Source organism: Neopelma chrysocephalum, unplaced genomic scaffold (genome assembly GCF_003984885.1).
Source record: "Neopelma chrysocephalum unplaced genomic scaffold, ASM398488v2 Primary Assembly neopelma1_91, whole genome shotgun sequence".
NCBI lineage: Eukaryota > Metazoa > Chordata > Aves > Passeriformes > Pipridae > Neopelma > Neopelma chrysocephalum.
Window position 1 is genome coordinate 2,667,963 of NW_020897753.1, and position 13,938 is coordinate 2,681,900.

Here is a 13,938-nt window from a genome sequence, read left to right on the forward strand (position 1 = left end):
TGACAGAGATTTGAGAAAAAATTACAAGGAAAAGAGTAATTGTGTGACAACAAGCCAAAGCAGAGGTAAAACAGTTTCTTCCCTTCATTCCTGAGAGAAGAAATAATTAAAAAAAGCGAGCCCTACACCATGCCATGTACTTTCCATTTTTCCCCGAGGGTTGCTACAAATGCAGCAGCTGTAGCCTTGTGGCACAGAGACATAAAAATCGCTGAAGTTGTTCACGCTGACAGGAAAGTATTTTGTTTTGTTACCTCACTCAGTTAAAGCAGTGCAAGCATTAGGTACAGACCGTGCTTTATCTGCCTCAGCACTTCAGTCTTGCTATTTGTTGCCGTACCTAAAGCATAGGGAGACAAATGAAAAGCTTTCCCTTGACCTGAAAAGCAGCTCCCACCTCCAGTGTAATAAATCTGCAAACTGGAGCTGCATCTCATTAGGTGTGTTTTGAGGGTTCAGTAGTGGCTGGATTCTGCTGTTCTTTCTTTCACTGCCCCCATGAGTTCAGTGGACACAGAGCCTGGTCCGGAGTGCTCTTGGAAATGCCACTCTAATTTTCTAGTTAGCTGCAGAAAGAAAGTTAAGCTGCATTTCTTTGGGGGTTGCTATTTAGCTGCATTTTGTTTCGTAATGTGCTGAGTTTCTGCAACTCCTCCTGACTTCAGAGGGAGCCTCCAGCTTTTGCTTTTGCAAATCAGGCCTGCCTGCACCTTTGGTTTGGTCACCTCTGTTATCTTTTTGGCATCCATCCAAGGGATCAAACTCTTCAGTGGTCACCTCCTGGCTGACCCCTTCTGTGCTACACAGCAGCAATGGAAAACCACTGCTGCTTTTCCCTGGACTGGTGTCCATGCCCATGATGCAGGGACCTGCAGGGAGATGGGGGCCTAGGAGAGAATCACTTCCCATAGCTACACCCGTCGGAGCTCTCAATTCCCGTATGGCTCCATCCCTTCTCTTGCCACCCACAGGGGTGGCTGCCCCACATCACCCTCATGCTGCTATGGTCGGTGCGGGAGCAGCTCCGTGCCCAGAGCTGGGACGACATGGGGGATGTGGGACGGGCATGTCCTTGCGGATGCTGCGGCCAGGGCTGGCAGCAGACGGGTACGGGTTGTGGGGCTGCTCCGCCACCCCCGGGCTGCACCACAGACCAGCCCCCCCTTCACCCCCCGCTTTTCAGCTGGGAACGAAACCGGCAGCAATTATTCAAGCCAAGCACGTAAATCTGGCAGATCCCGCGGCCCCGCTTTGACGCAGCTACGCAGCGCAGTGTCTGGACACGCAGCCCAATCCCCCTTTTCTCCTCTTGTTTGTTCGCCCCGCAGAAAAAGCGGCGAAGTTACCAACTTCGCCGCACCGAGGGGTTCGGGGAGGCTGCGGTGCCGGGGAGCGGGGAGGACGGGCGGAGGGGACATCGCCGGGGGAGCGGGGCCAGGAGCCGTGACGGGGCAGCCCGCGTTACATAAGGCGGCGGCTCCGCACCGCTCCGCAGCGCGGAGAGCGGGGAGGGGGGGCCGGGACGGAGCTCAGCCCCCCCGCCCCACCGCACAGGGGCACCGGAGCCCGCGGCACCGAGTGCCCGAGGCGCCCGAGGGGCAGCGGCGCCAAGGGGAGGGCGCCGAGGGGCCGGAGCGCGGAGCCGCCGCGGGCGCGGGGAAGCCCCAGGGGGCGGCCGGTGGTCCCCGTGGGCACTGCCCGGCCCCGGAGGGACCCCGCGGGCTTCGCGTTACGTAACCCCCCGGCTTCCCTTACACAAACACCTCGCCGGGGAGAGGGGCCGAAGTGCCAAGCGCCCATTAATTTCAGGAACTAAAGCTATTTGCCTTTATTATTATTATTATTATTATTATTATTTTAATTTTATTTCGCCCTCTTCGCTGCACAACCACAACTGCTCCCGCCCGCGGTCCTGTCCTGGAATGAGCGAGTCGGGAATCGCTTCCCAGTCCCGTGCGGCGCGGCGGGGTCTGTCCGGGGGGGCAGCCCCGGGGCGGGGGGCGCGGAGCCGCAGGGCGCTGCAGCACGGCCGCCCCCGCTGCCGCCGGGGGGGCTCCGCCACGGCTCCCGCGCCGCTCTCCGCGGTGCTGAACACACACACAGATATATATATAGAGACATGTATATATATACATACATAGACACACACACAGGCGCACACGCACAGGGAGAAACACACACACACACTCACATATATATACAGACACGCACACGCACAAACACACAGGAATATTTCCCCCCCGGTCCCGGCGCGGCCCCGGCGCTGTCCGCGGTGCTGAAGCGCCGCCGCAGCCCCGGCGCGGTGCGGGCGCTGCAGTGCCCCGGGCGGCACAGCCCGGTCCGGCCCTGCAGCGCAGAGCGCCCGCACACCCTTCTTCCCGCTCCGAGCTGGGAATGGCGCTGGTTCCCCTTCTCCTCCGACCTTCCCTTCCCCACCGGCCTCCTGCTGCCCGCACGGCCGAGAGGCACAGCCCGGCTGCCTGCAGCCGGCGATGAGGCTGGCGGCGAAATTACCCCCCTCTCCCTGCCTTCCTCCGTGCCCGCAGCAGCCCGGAGGCTGGAGACAAAAACAGCCGAACGGGTCCCTCTTTAAACACATCCTTTTTTTTTTTTTCCATTTCATTTTCGTTGATACCACCCCCGTTCGTACCGGCGGTGCCCGCGGCGGTGTCCCACCTTTACCTGTGCCGATGGAAGCGCGGCGCGGCGGGGTCGGCGCGGCAGCTGGACGGGAGGCAAGGACAGGCGCTGCTGACCTCCGCGGGGCTCCTTCTTCAATGGAGCGGGAGCCGTGCCCTCATCAAAGATGGCCGTCCGCTCCTACGTCAGCAGCTTTTAATAGCCGTCCCCGGCGGGGGGAGCGGGAGGGGGCAGAGCGGGCTGGGCGCGCTTGAGTCATCGCCGCCGCACCGCTCCGCGCTCCGCCGGCCCCGCCGCCTCCCGCCGCCGCCTCCCCGCCGCCGGGGTCGGGGCAGGGGGCTGAGCGCGGCCGCCGAGCCGGGGAGGGGGGCGAGGGGCCCTCCCGCAGCAGCGATTCCCTCCGCCAAGGGGTGGTCCGAAGAGGGTATCCCTCTGAAGTCCCCGGTACTCCATATATGGCCAATCTACGTGGGCTTCTATTTTTATGTGTGAATTCTTCCTTCTTCTCCCCTCTTTTTATGTCTCAGAACGTCCTGCCAGGGGTCTGGGTGTGTTAATCTGGTTATTCCCCCACTCTCCTCCCTCCTCCCGCCTAAGTAGGAGCAGCCAAACGCAAGGAAATCCATGGTTGAGGGCATGTGTTGTAACTGATCATTTGAGGGACAGGTTAAAAAAAAGAGAGAAATTAAAAACAAACAAAAGCCTGGGCACCTACACTCACAGAGCAGAGTGAACACATCCCACTGCTGCCGAGGTGGGAAACGGTAGCTCTGTTCCAGGAAAGAGCCTGGCTGATTTATCATGGATTAATTAAAATATTCATTCAGAGTGTACCTAATTTGGAGCAAATGGAGCTGTCTCCAGTGTGATTTCTAATGGGAAGGAAATCCTTTCATTTCATACAAAACCGTGTATATTTGTAAAATTTATCTCTTAATGGGGAATTTAATGAAGGATGGGGATTGCAGCCGAAGTGCGATGCTCCCTTTCGTAACCTCAGTCATCCTTTCCCTGTCATCCCACAAGCCTTAGTGCGTTCATTTATGGAACCATCCAGTCCCACAGATGCCTCTCTCTCCTCTGTCTGAGCCTCTCCTGTGAGCAATAACCGAGCACTGGCTGTGTTTAACTCCGACATCCTGGTACAGGCTTTTCTAAACAGTCTGTGGATCGCACAGAGTCAAAACATCAGTCCCGCATTAGCGATAATTCCATCCTCATCATATCTCTCCCCCCCCCCCTCCACTTTTGCCAAGGCAAGGAAAACCGGAAGAGAGGGAAGACGATGCAGCTGTATTTTGGAGCGCGTTCATCTCGTGTTATGGTTGTATGGGCGTGGGGGAGGGACGGGGAGGGGAGGGAAGGGAAAGCGCGGGGGAGAAGGAGAGAGAACTGCGGGTGATTCCTCCTCCCCTGCTCTGTAGTTCCCCACAGAAAAACGTGACTGTAGATCGTGCTTTGTGAGTCGCACCCTCTCCTACGAAAATATGTCCTTCAGTCTCATTTGAAGGAAAGCAGTCAAAAGTTTGCTAAATATACGACAAAGGAATTCTCAGGCAAGAGGGGCTTCCTGCTGCATTAGAGTATCTAATGAGCTGTGCACACGGAAACCGCAGGGAAGGAGGGAACCTGTCAGGTTTGAGGGCTGTAAACACAGACTAACAGCATCAGATTAACGCTGTGCAGACACCTCCCCCCCTCCAGGTGAGGGATCTGGAACAGCAGCCTGATTGGGAAGCAGATTTAGCGTCATAAACGACAATCTGGAAAAACAAACCTTTCCTGGCCGGCTCACGCACGGGTTAACCGTGCCCAGCACTTGGGTTAGGTGAGCACTGCAGATGGCAGGAGGAATCCCAGAGTGAGCCCTGATCTGAAATCTAGGCTGTCTGTGCACACGCACTGTGCGAGTTCCAAGCACACACGGAAAGTTAAAAAGGAATTTTCAGTCAGACAGCTTGTCTGATAGGTGGTTTTGAAATAAAGTAGGATTTTTCAGAGAGCAATACTAGTACTTATTAATAATTCATCTTAACGGTAGATAAGGGAAGGAAAAGAGAAATTATAAACTGCTGTTTTGACTAAGCCACCAGCACTGCAAAATGCTGGCTGGGCTTGGATTCAGCCCAATAACGCCTTTGAGAAGAATTTCAGTCCATTGGATACCAGCAGGGATGAATTTGGCTCCTTTTATCAAAAGCCAGGGAGGAAAATGAAGTGAAGGCAAAATAAAATGCAGCATAACTTGGGGAAAGAGGGATAAGGGATGGAAAAAGGAAGAGAAAGCAGGGAGGGAGTGGGAGCAGGATAAAAGGTAGGTTTCAGTGAGAAAACTGTGTTCAATTTAAGATTCATTTTCAAGCTCTGCTGCAGCAGAAATCATGTATTTTAATAAAACAACATAGGACAGAATCATCAAAGAGATCACGAACGTCGCCCAATAAGCTTAGTAGGAACAACTACCTTTCCTACAGTCATTCTGAGAGAGGGAAGGGATATATCCTGTGTCATTCAGGAACACAGATGCCTCTATCCTGGGAGATGCAGAGGGGGGCAGCCTTTTGCACCAAAGCACTAGGATTTCTGTCGCAATAAGTGCTACTAAGCAATTTTAGCTGATTCTTTAGCATCTTTTTGAGGATGGTTTAAAAACGAAAAAAAGAAAAAGTACATGGGGATTTTTTTTTTTACTCTATCCCATAGTACTTGAACGCTCATTTCACACTGTGTTCAGGAGAGCTGTGAGAAGCAAAGCCTATAAATGAGGAAGGAGGAGATAGAAAACCGGAATTTGGTCTAAGAATGATTCAGCTCATTCGTAATTATTCAGGCGAATATTGAGCAGGCTGAACAACTGGTACCTGTGGGCACAGCCCATGAATAATGAGACAGGGAACACACTTTCCTGAATGAGAGGGACATGATGTGGGTTCCCACGTTACCAGCCAGGAGCCAGCAAAGGGCAGAGCAGGCAGAGCCTGCAGCAGGTTCAGAGGGGGAAAGAACAGCCCTTGTTTTGGCCACGATTTGAGGTCTGTGGGCAGTGGGAGCTTCCTGGCTGTCACAGCATCACCCTCAGCCTCCAACACACACTCCTGGGTGCTGCCAAGCTGGGCTGTGAGGCAGCTAAGTGAGCAAAACACCACAGTGCTGACAGTGCCACCGGGTCCTGGATGTTAATTCCTGGGCTCTCCTGGAGCCGGTTGTGACACAAAGTCTGCCTCAATTCCCTCCAGCTTCCTCAGACATTTCCATTCTTTATTTTTTTCTCAGCAGAGAGGGAAATATCTTGTTTATCCCAGCACTGCCCATCTATGCCTCAAGTATGTGGCTGGGAAATGAACTGAACTAGGCATAAAGCAAAAAACAGAGGAAAAATGTACATCCTTTGGCCTGAACATTTCACAGCTTCTCCACTTTCTGCATTTTCCAGTCTTAGATGCCATGCCCTAATCTGTTATGGGCAGTGTGATAAGAATAGTTTGAGGATCAAGCCCTTTATGCAGAACTCCCAGTTATTTTCTGTCATTCACTGCTGTTTATGTAACTACTGAATTTTGACCATCAGCGGTACTTGCATCTGTGTGCCCCAGGCTGCTTCTGATTAAATTTCAGGGAATGGCTGGGCCTGATTCTCCCCTGCAATTTCAGGATCTCTAGACATACAGCTAAGCTGTGGGCTTTTTTAAGGACCTGTCTATGATCAGGTGCTCCACTTCAAGCCAAGCCAAGATTCCTCTGAGGCTTATGTTCAAAAATAGAGAGATTTAAAATATGATTTTAACATCAACCTTCAGAGATGAGTCCCCACTGATTTCCTGATTACTGTCTTAGACGTGCAGAGCCAGATCCCCAAAGGTATTTTGGTACCCAATTCCCAACTAGTTGCTTAAAGAGCAACCAGGACTTAAATATTTGGTGAGTCTGTGTCTCCACTGCTGACCCCACCTCCTTCTACCCTGGCTGGGTCCTTCCCACAGCTACACAGTCCAGTTTGACTGTGTCATTTCCAGCAAGGCCAGGCTCTAACATCTATTATCTGATGTGTAAAGGAGAAGTTGTCACAACTTAATCACGGAATAATTATTATAATTATTATAATAGGAATTATATTCTGGCCTGGAGGTAGGACTGGTCTGAGGTCTCCAAAAAACCTTGCCAATTGGAGTTTTAGGCCAAGCTCAACTGTCATGAGAAGAAGGCTTTGCCCAAGTCTCACCAGGCACAGTCACAAAGATGTTGGACACAGAGGAAGGAGGAGTAGGATCATTTGGTCTATATTTTACAGAGGAAAGGGGATATAAACACAGGTATCTGTGCCTGTGAGAGAGACAGAAGGAAAGGGTTAAACTCCATTTTTCATTTAAAACTGTCCTGCTTTATTAAAATAAACAAGGTCATGCTTTGGGGGGATATTTCTTGTTTACAGGAAACACAGGCAATTTAAAACTGTTTAAGACTTTTGGAACTGAGAACTGCAATTCTCTTTGTTTACAGGCTTTGAAATCAGTGGAGCTGTGATGAGTTCAACAAGCTGGCTTGAGATTTTTAATAATCCACCTGGAGATGAAGGTATGGCTACTCCTTCCTTTATGGTTAGAATTGTCAACCACACAGTACATGTATTTGTTACAGTATTTATTTAATCATTTTTGAATGTTGTGAAGTGGTGCATGAGTACCAACTTCATTCCACTTGTGCCTGATTATACTGAGTGAAGTAAATGGGATTGAAGGAGGGAAATAGAAACATCACTAATCTTTAGGCAAAAGACAAAAATGTAAAGCAAACCAGAACACCCCTTCTCCTCCCAAACACCAGTTTCTGTCTAGAAAACAGACAGCTCTTAGGGTCCCCTGCAGACTTATAGGTTCATCAATTGTCACAGCAAATGGTGACAGCCACAGCAGATGAAGACCTCCTGAAGATGCTGCCCCAAACCAGAATGAAGGCTAGAGCTGCCATGTCAGATCACGCCACCAGGTCGAGTGATTTCCTCTGACTTGAGCACATGTGATGCCACTTCTTGGGTCTTCACAAGGAGAAAGATTGTCCATTCTCCTGGCATCTTGATGTGTCTCCCAGCCTCACCTGGGAGGGGGCCGCAGCTACTGCAAACTGCCTGAGTTCTTTGGGCCTTAATCTTTAGCACCTGGCCCTGATTTGCTCCATCCCGACCAGGATGTTGCTCCACCCCTCCCTTACCCAGGTAAAAGGGATGATGGGAGAAGTGCTTTCTTTTGGTGTTAGACTTCAGCTGCATAAACTTTGTCCTGGAGGGATGGGTTTGCACCATGCAGAAGTGCTGTAAGTCCCGAGTTTGTTCCTCTCCCTTACTGTTTCATCTCCTTAGAGTGTGTGGGAAGGTGTTGACTGTTAGTAGGTCTAGTTCCTGCTCTTCCTTTAAACTGGGTCATCACAATTTACCCTCCTACCTTCTGTGAGGATTTGCCTTTTTTTTTTTCTCTTCTCTCTCCCCTTTGATATTATCCTTTTGCAACTCTCCTCCTCCCCTTCTTCCCCTTCCCCCTGTTTCCTCCTTACACTAAACAGGAGGAAAGTGGGTCACTTTATAATTGCTCCTCTCTATTTCAGAGAGACCCAGAGGCATAAAATGGAACAAACAGGTAAGTGTCACCAATTCAGGGGAACTTTAAAGATGTTTTCCTTTTGGCTGTCTCCTGGGTTTGTTTCACTCCTCCTTTCCATTTGCTTCTAAACCCCTGATGTAACAACTGGTGCTGCTGTCTGGTTGTGTAGCTAAAATTCAAGTTAAGACTAAGTGACTTGGGAAGCTGAAAGTAAGGATGTTGGCCTTTTTCCTCTCCCTTTTTTATTGCTTTGATTCAACGGAATAACAAAGTTGTGTGAAGAGGATGGCTTGTACTTAAATATGCAAAGGAAGGAGTGATTCAGTGTTGATGCAATAGTTTGCAATAACCTCAGGCATGCATAAAAATGATTCAGAAAAAGAAGGAAAGGCTTCCTCACATATTAGCAGTCTTTATTTGTGAGCTGCTTGCCATGCAACAGGACTTTAGATCACCCTTAGTCAGACAAACAAGAGACATATGCAGTCCAGTCAAGCATACAATTCTAATTTTTTTTAATACAGGCACAGTCCCAGGGATTCTTTTGCCCTCAGGGCCTTGTTTTGCCAGCACTACCTTAGCCATTATCTGCTGCTTTCAATGACAAACTCGATGTTAAGTTGAGCCTCTCTTTGAAGAGTGAGTTGGATTCTGTTTCTAGGTGCAGTGTTAGAGGAATTCCAGGGTTAGGGGGCTCAGAAGCCAAGGGTGAGGGTTTTGACAGGTGGGCATAATATTTTGTCTTTTTTTTTTTTTCTTTTTGAGATCCAGGGTTTACAGGTCCCAGGACTTTACTGCTCACCATTAGCTGTTACTCCATATTAGTTATCTGTGTTATATAGGCCAGGCAGCTCTTTATTGTTCCTTACAGAGCCCATGAGTGCTGCTGCCCATCTGAGCAAGGTTATTGCACATATTCAGTTTTGGCTTCTGGGTAACACCTTTTACTCCAACTTTCACTGTGTTGGGCAAGAAAAGGTTCTCTGTCCTCAGCAACTTCTCTTGCTATGTGCTGTGCAGAGTGATGGAAGAGACCAAGCTCTAGAAAAAGAGCAGGGACCTGGGTTTTGCTCATAGCCTGGATATTGAACAGCTGTAGCATTCTGGAAAAAGTCACTTCTACCTTGAAAACTAGTGCTTTGGGCTGAGACAGAAAAGCATAAACCTCCCTGAGAGAACTGCCTGGAGCAGTCCTTGCTGGTGTTTCACAGAATGTGCTGCACTGGTGCAGCTGTCTCTCCTCTCCTATTCAAACTGGGGCTGAATCTGTCTCAGTCTCTCTTCTGTTGCTTTTTCCTCCCCTATTAAGGCTGTGTTTTCATCCTCACCTATTGTTTACTATATCTCTGCCCAGGGGGACTTGGTGCTGCCTCTGTAATTTACCTCTCCAAGGAGAGCCTGGAAAGCCAACAGGGCAACTGCCTGGAGAGGAGGTTTGTTAGGCAAAGGGAAGACATCAAGCTTACTGATCCTTTTGGAGCCTTGCTTCTGTCACTGAGGGCTCTTGGCAAAGTCTGATCTGTCTGTTTAATCTCTGCCCAGAAAGGGGCTACATCAGACAGGGAACCCACTCAAGGGGAAATGGCAAGTGCTCCTCTGGGCCATGATGTCAACTTCCCATCACATGGACGTGCATCTGGAGTAATTCAAGTGACTCAAAAGGAGGCCAGGTTTATTCTATACAACAGAAAGACTGAGTTTCAAGATAGACCAGACAAATATGTAGCTTAAGCTGTTAACCCTTGTGTTCTTCAGCTTCCATATACGCTGCAGTAGGTTTAAAATTATTCCTGGCAGTATTCCTCAGCCTTGTTTGAGGCAAAAAAAAGGAACCTTATGCATCCTCAGTCTAACAGAAAGACTATCTCTATGGATTTATGGGTCAATGTCTTAATATATCTCTTAAATGGGAATGAAAACTGCCCTGGAAACTTCCTGAGAGTTATTTCAATTTCACCTCCTAGTGCTCTGCAAATAATTGATTTTTTTTTTCTTTTAATGGAGAAACTTACTGAAAATTGCAAGTGAGGGAAGCTAATCTGTCAAGAACTCCCCAACTTCTGAATGCGGAATATTTCTTTCCTTTCCTCTCCTGAAAAACTAATAAATGTCCAAGATATTTTGAGTAACCAGAGATCATCTGAGGAAAACTCTGCTTCTCTCAACCTAATTCTTGCCCCTGGCGTGAAGGTGTTTTAAGGAGTGTTCTTTGACCTGCCTGTTTCTAAAACATGCACAGTTACAGACTCCTCTTGAGTAATTAGTGAGCCTTGTTCTCACGTGAGCCTTGTTCTCACATGAGCTGTGTGCATAATATGGAGCTGAATCTGAGGTGTCACTTACTGTCAAATCCACATTTTTCATGCAAGTACCAAACACTGGAGTGTGATAACACTTGGCAACCTGCACTGCTGGTAAGCCCAGTCCTGGCATGGCAGGGGGTGTTACAGGTCAGGCTTGGGTCTGCTGGCATGCTGAGGAGAAGCTTTTATGTTGCCTGATCCAGGTGTGCTCTTGCAGTGTAAGAAAATGAGAAAGGACTGGAGAAAGCGGAGGCCTGATCCAAAATTTCCTGTGGACTTCAATGCAGGTCTGCAGACAGCTTTGGACTGAGGGATGATATTGATTTCTGTTGGATCACTTATAAATACTTCCTTAGAGATGGTTTCTTATGTGGGAAAAATCCTCGTTACTTTGACTGTCTGAGCAACCACCCACAAGTCAGACTGCAGCTCTCACACTTGCCAAAAAAAAAGAGACCTTTTATTAAGAGGAGTCTCTTGGAGCCTGCAGAGACCACAAATGAACACCCCCAGGTGAGGATGAAGGCTACCCTGGGACCCCTGTTAAGCCCATTATGAGGCTCAGCTGCCTTCCCAGATCCCATCAGTGCCTACAGCAGTGCTTCCTTTCTTGCTGTTGGCCTTAGAGCAGCTCCGTGACATATTTGTCTCTGATTTATGTCAAAAATCCTTTTAAAATATTACCAGAGACTTGGGCTTCCTCATGATCTCCCAGCACCTTTCCAAGATGAAGGGATGGAGTTTAAAGGTGACTAGAGAAATAATAAGACAAATAAACAATTAAAATAGATCATCACTTTAGTATTGCTACTACAGCTGAAACCATGGTTCCTAAGTAATGTTCTCTGTGACCAGGACGATCCAGATAATAGGGAGATTAAAATAGGCCTTTGCCTCCGGCATTTTTCTTGCTGTTATGGGCTCAAGGGATGTTGGGCACTGCTCTGCTGGGAGCTTGGCTGTTAGTTTGACTCTGAAGCCGAGCAGAGGAGATGGGGGCTCCTCATGTGCCCCTCTGCAGGCAACGTGAGTCTGGGTGGAAGTAAAGACACAAGGGCAAGGAGCTGATGCCCCTTCTGTGGTTGCCTCCTTAGCAAAGGGACAGTGGCCCTTAGCTGCAAATCACCTTCGGAAGTGACTTGGGATGGTGAAAGGGGTGGGGTGGCCCTTGGAGCACCTCTAAGGCACAGAGAGCTGCAGAGAAGCTTCTTTCCCACACCTGACCTGACCATGCTCTAGATTTATGGTTTGCTATTTGACTTTTCCTGCATCTGGAGGATGGAGGTTAAACCTTTGCAATATGTCTGTGGACCAGTTATTTTTTCCACTCCTAAAGAAAGGCCAAAAGTGAAGGGTTTAATGTCTAGGCTGACTCTTGGCTGCAGGGTGATGGACTGCTGGGACTTGTCTGCTCAGTGTATCGGGCTGAGGGTGAGGTTTGGTGTGCAGGGGAGCATTTGAGGAAAGGCAGGAAGAGGTGAAGAACTGAGGATGGAGTAGAGCCCTGAACACAGAGTTGAAGATGTGAGGTCTGTGTGATTGTAAAAGGACAGCTAATCAGAGGCAAATTGGTTTGGTCTTTGGCATGGCACAGTGGTTGGGCAGGGGGTTGTGTGTGTTACCTGCTCAGGGACTTAACCCTGGGGTGGTAAGGCTGCCTCACTTGATGAGCTTCAGTGTCAGCTTTATCTTGTCCTTACCCCAAACTTTGTGAGCACTTACCTGTCGGGGGATCTGAAGTTGACACCCAAGCTGTTTGTGGGAGTCAGTTATTCCTGTGGGGGTTTTCAATCCCACAGCACACATGCAAACAAGGTTAAAATGTTTAATATTAAGCTTTATATCTGACTCTTGTTTGTAATAAATAGTTCAAGGAGAATAAGAGAAGCTTCTGCCTGTCCCTGAAGCAGGTGAGCAGTGTCCAAAGTCATGTTCAAGAAGAGCCTGGGCATGAAAATAGCCTTGTTGCAACTTTTGCTCCTGTTATACAGCTGCACCCCGAGCTACCTTCATTATTCAAGAGTCAGGATGCTCGTCCTGCCTCCCCAGCCATTCCTCAGGGTGGTGCAGAGCTGTGGCTGCTTGTGCTGCATCAGGGATCAGAGCTGCTCATGTTCCCAGCGGGCAGGACCCTTGGAAGGCAGTGAGTAGCACAGATCTGCAGGGAAGGTCCAGATAGAGTAATCAAGCTCTTTACTCTTAAGTCTCCTCACCCAGAGGGTGGTTGAGCCACTGGCATGAGCTCCCCAGGGCTGTGGTCACAGCACCAAGCCTGCCTGAGCTCAAGGAGTATTTGGACAACACTCTCAGGGACATGGTGGGATTGCTGGGGCTCTCCTGTGCAAGGCCAAGAGCTGGACTTTGATGATCCTTGTGGGTCCCTCCCAGTTCAGAATATTCTGTGATTTTATTTGTGTGTCCCCTTGCTCCTGTGAGTCACCTGGCACGTGGCCCGAGGCCTTGCTGGGGGCGTTGCTCTGTCTCGGCACTGGAGCCTCTCTGCAGAATGTCCCCTTCAGCTGATCCGAGCTCTCCTGCACAAAAAGCCCGGCAGGTTGGCAGGATCGATCATGCTAAGGCAGAAATAGCTTTGTGCTGGAGCCAAGGTCCTTTCGAGGCAGGAGTCATTCGTTTGGGGGATTTTCAGCAGCGCCGGGTTTGTAAGTAATCTCAGCTCTTTGAATTCATTGGGAGCCCAGCCCCAAATACTCAAAGAAATTTAAAATAATCCCTTTGGAGCACGTATTTGCTTTCTAGCTTTCGGCTGTTTAAAAGCTGTGCTTCCAGCACTTACACCTCCAGCCAGAGTGGATGGAAAATGGACTAAGGATTGTGACAGTATGGAGCGTGCCAGAGCAGGAGCTGCCCTGCTGGTGTCAGGGGAGCTGGATCCTGTGCTGCCTCAGAAGCTTTGTAGGCTCCTCCCAGGAATTTTCTGGTTTTCTCCCTGCTCCCCACACATGTGCTTCTGACAGGAGCCAGGATGTTGCCCTTTGTGGATAGGGCAGCATTGCTGTGCCCTCTTCTGTTGGCACAGGGGCTGTCCAAAAATTCAGCTGTTACTACTTTATTGCTTAGATCATCAGTCATTATACAGTCTTCTTCACATTAGAAGGTGGAGAAACTTCTGGGTCTGATAAAGGTATTGGAATTTGGTTCTTTGAATTGATCTGCTTGGTGACATTGACTGGTTTGTTGGGGGTCAAAGCTCTGTACAATTTGTTGTTTTTCTCTTCCCTCATAAACAGATAATAACACAACACAGGTTGAAGGGAGAAGCAGCCTGTGTATGTTAATATCTGGCATGGCATTTCCTCGTGGAAAAGGAGATGCCTCCAGTTTACCTGTATGAAGAATTATCCCTGGCACTGTTTTGTTCCTGCATATAGAGACTGGGATTGCTG

The 13,938-nt window shown here is 49.3% G+C and overlaps 2 protein-coding genes across 3 annotated transcripts in view; one reads left to right on the forward strand and one right to left on the reverse strand.

Moving 5' to 3' along the window:
• SNAP25 (synaptosome associated protein 25) overlaps positions 1 to 2,818 on the reverse strand; it is a 60,564-nt gene extending 57,746 nt beyond the window's left edge. The window contains exon 1 of one of the 2 annotated variants that reach the window (XM_027693410.1): positions 2,683 to 2,818. The gene's annotated coding sequence lies outside the window, so the exon portion shown is untranslated. The remainder of the gene's footprint in view (positions 1 to 2,682) is intronic. The other variant, XM_027693409.1, reaches the window with a different exon arrangement.
• The window catches only part of PAK5 (p21 (RAC1) activated kinase 5), a 313,912-nt gene that overhangs the window by 82,697 nt on the left and 217,277 nt on the right, over positions 1 to 13,938 (forward strand). Inside the window, exons 3-4 of the mRNA XM_027693383.1 lie at positions 7,138 to 7,212; positions 8,236 to 8,267. The gene's annotated coding sequence lies outside the window, so the exon portion shown is untranslated. The remainder of the gene's footprint in view (positions 1 to 7,137; positions 7,213 to 8,235; positions 8,268 to 13,938) is intronic.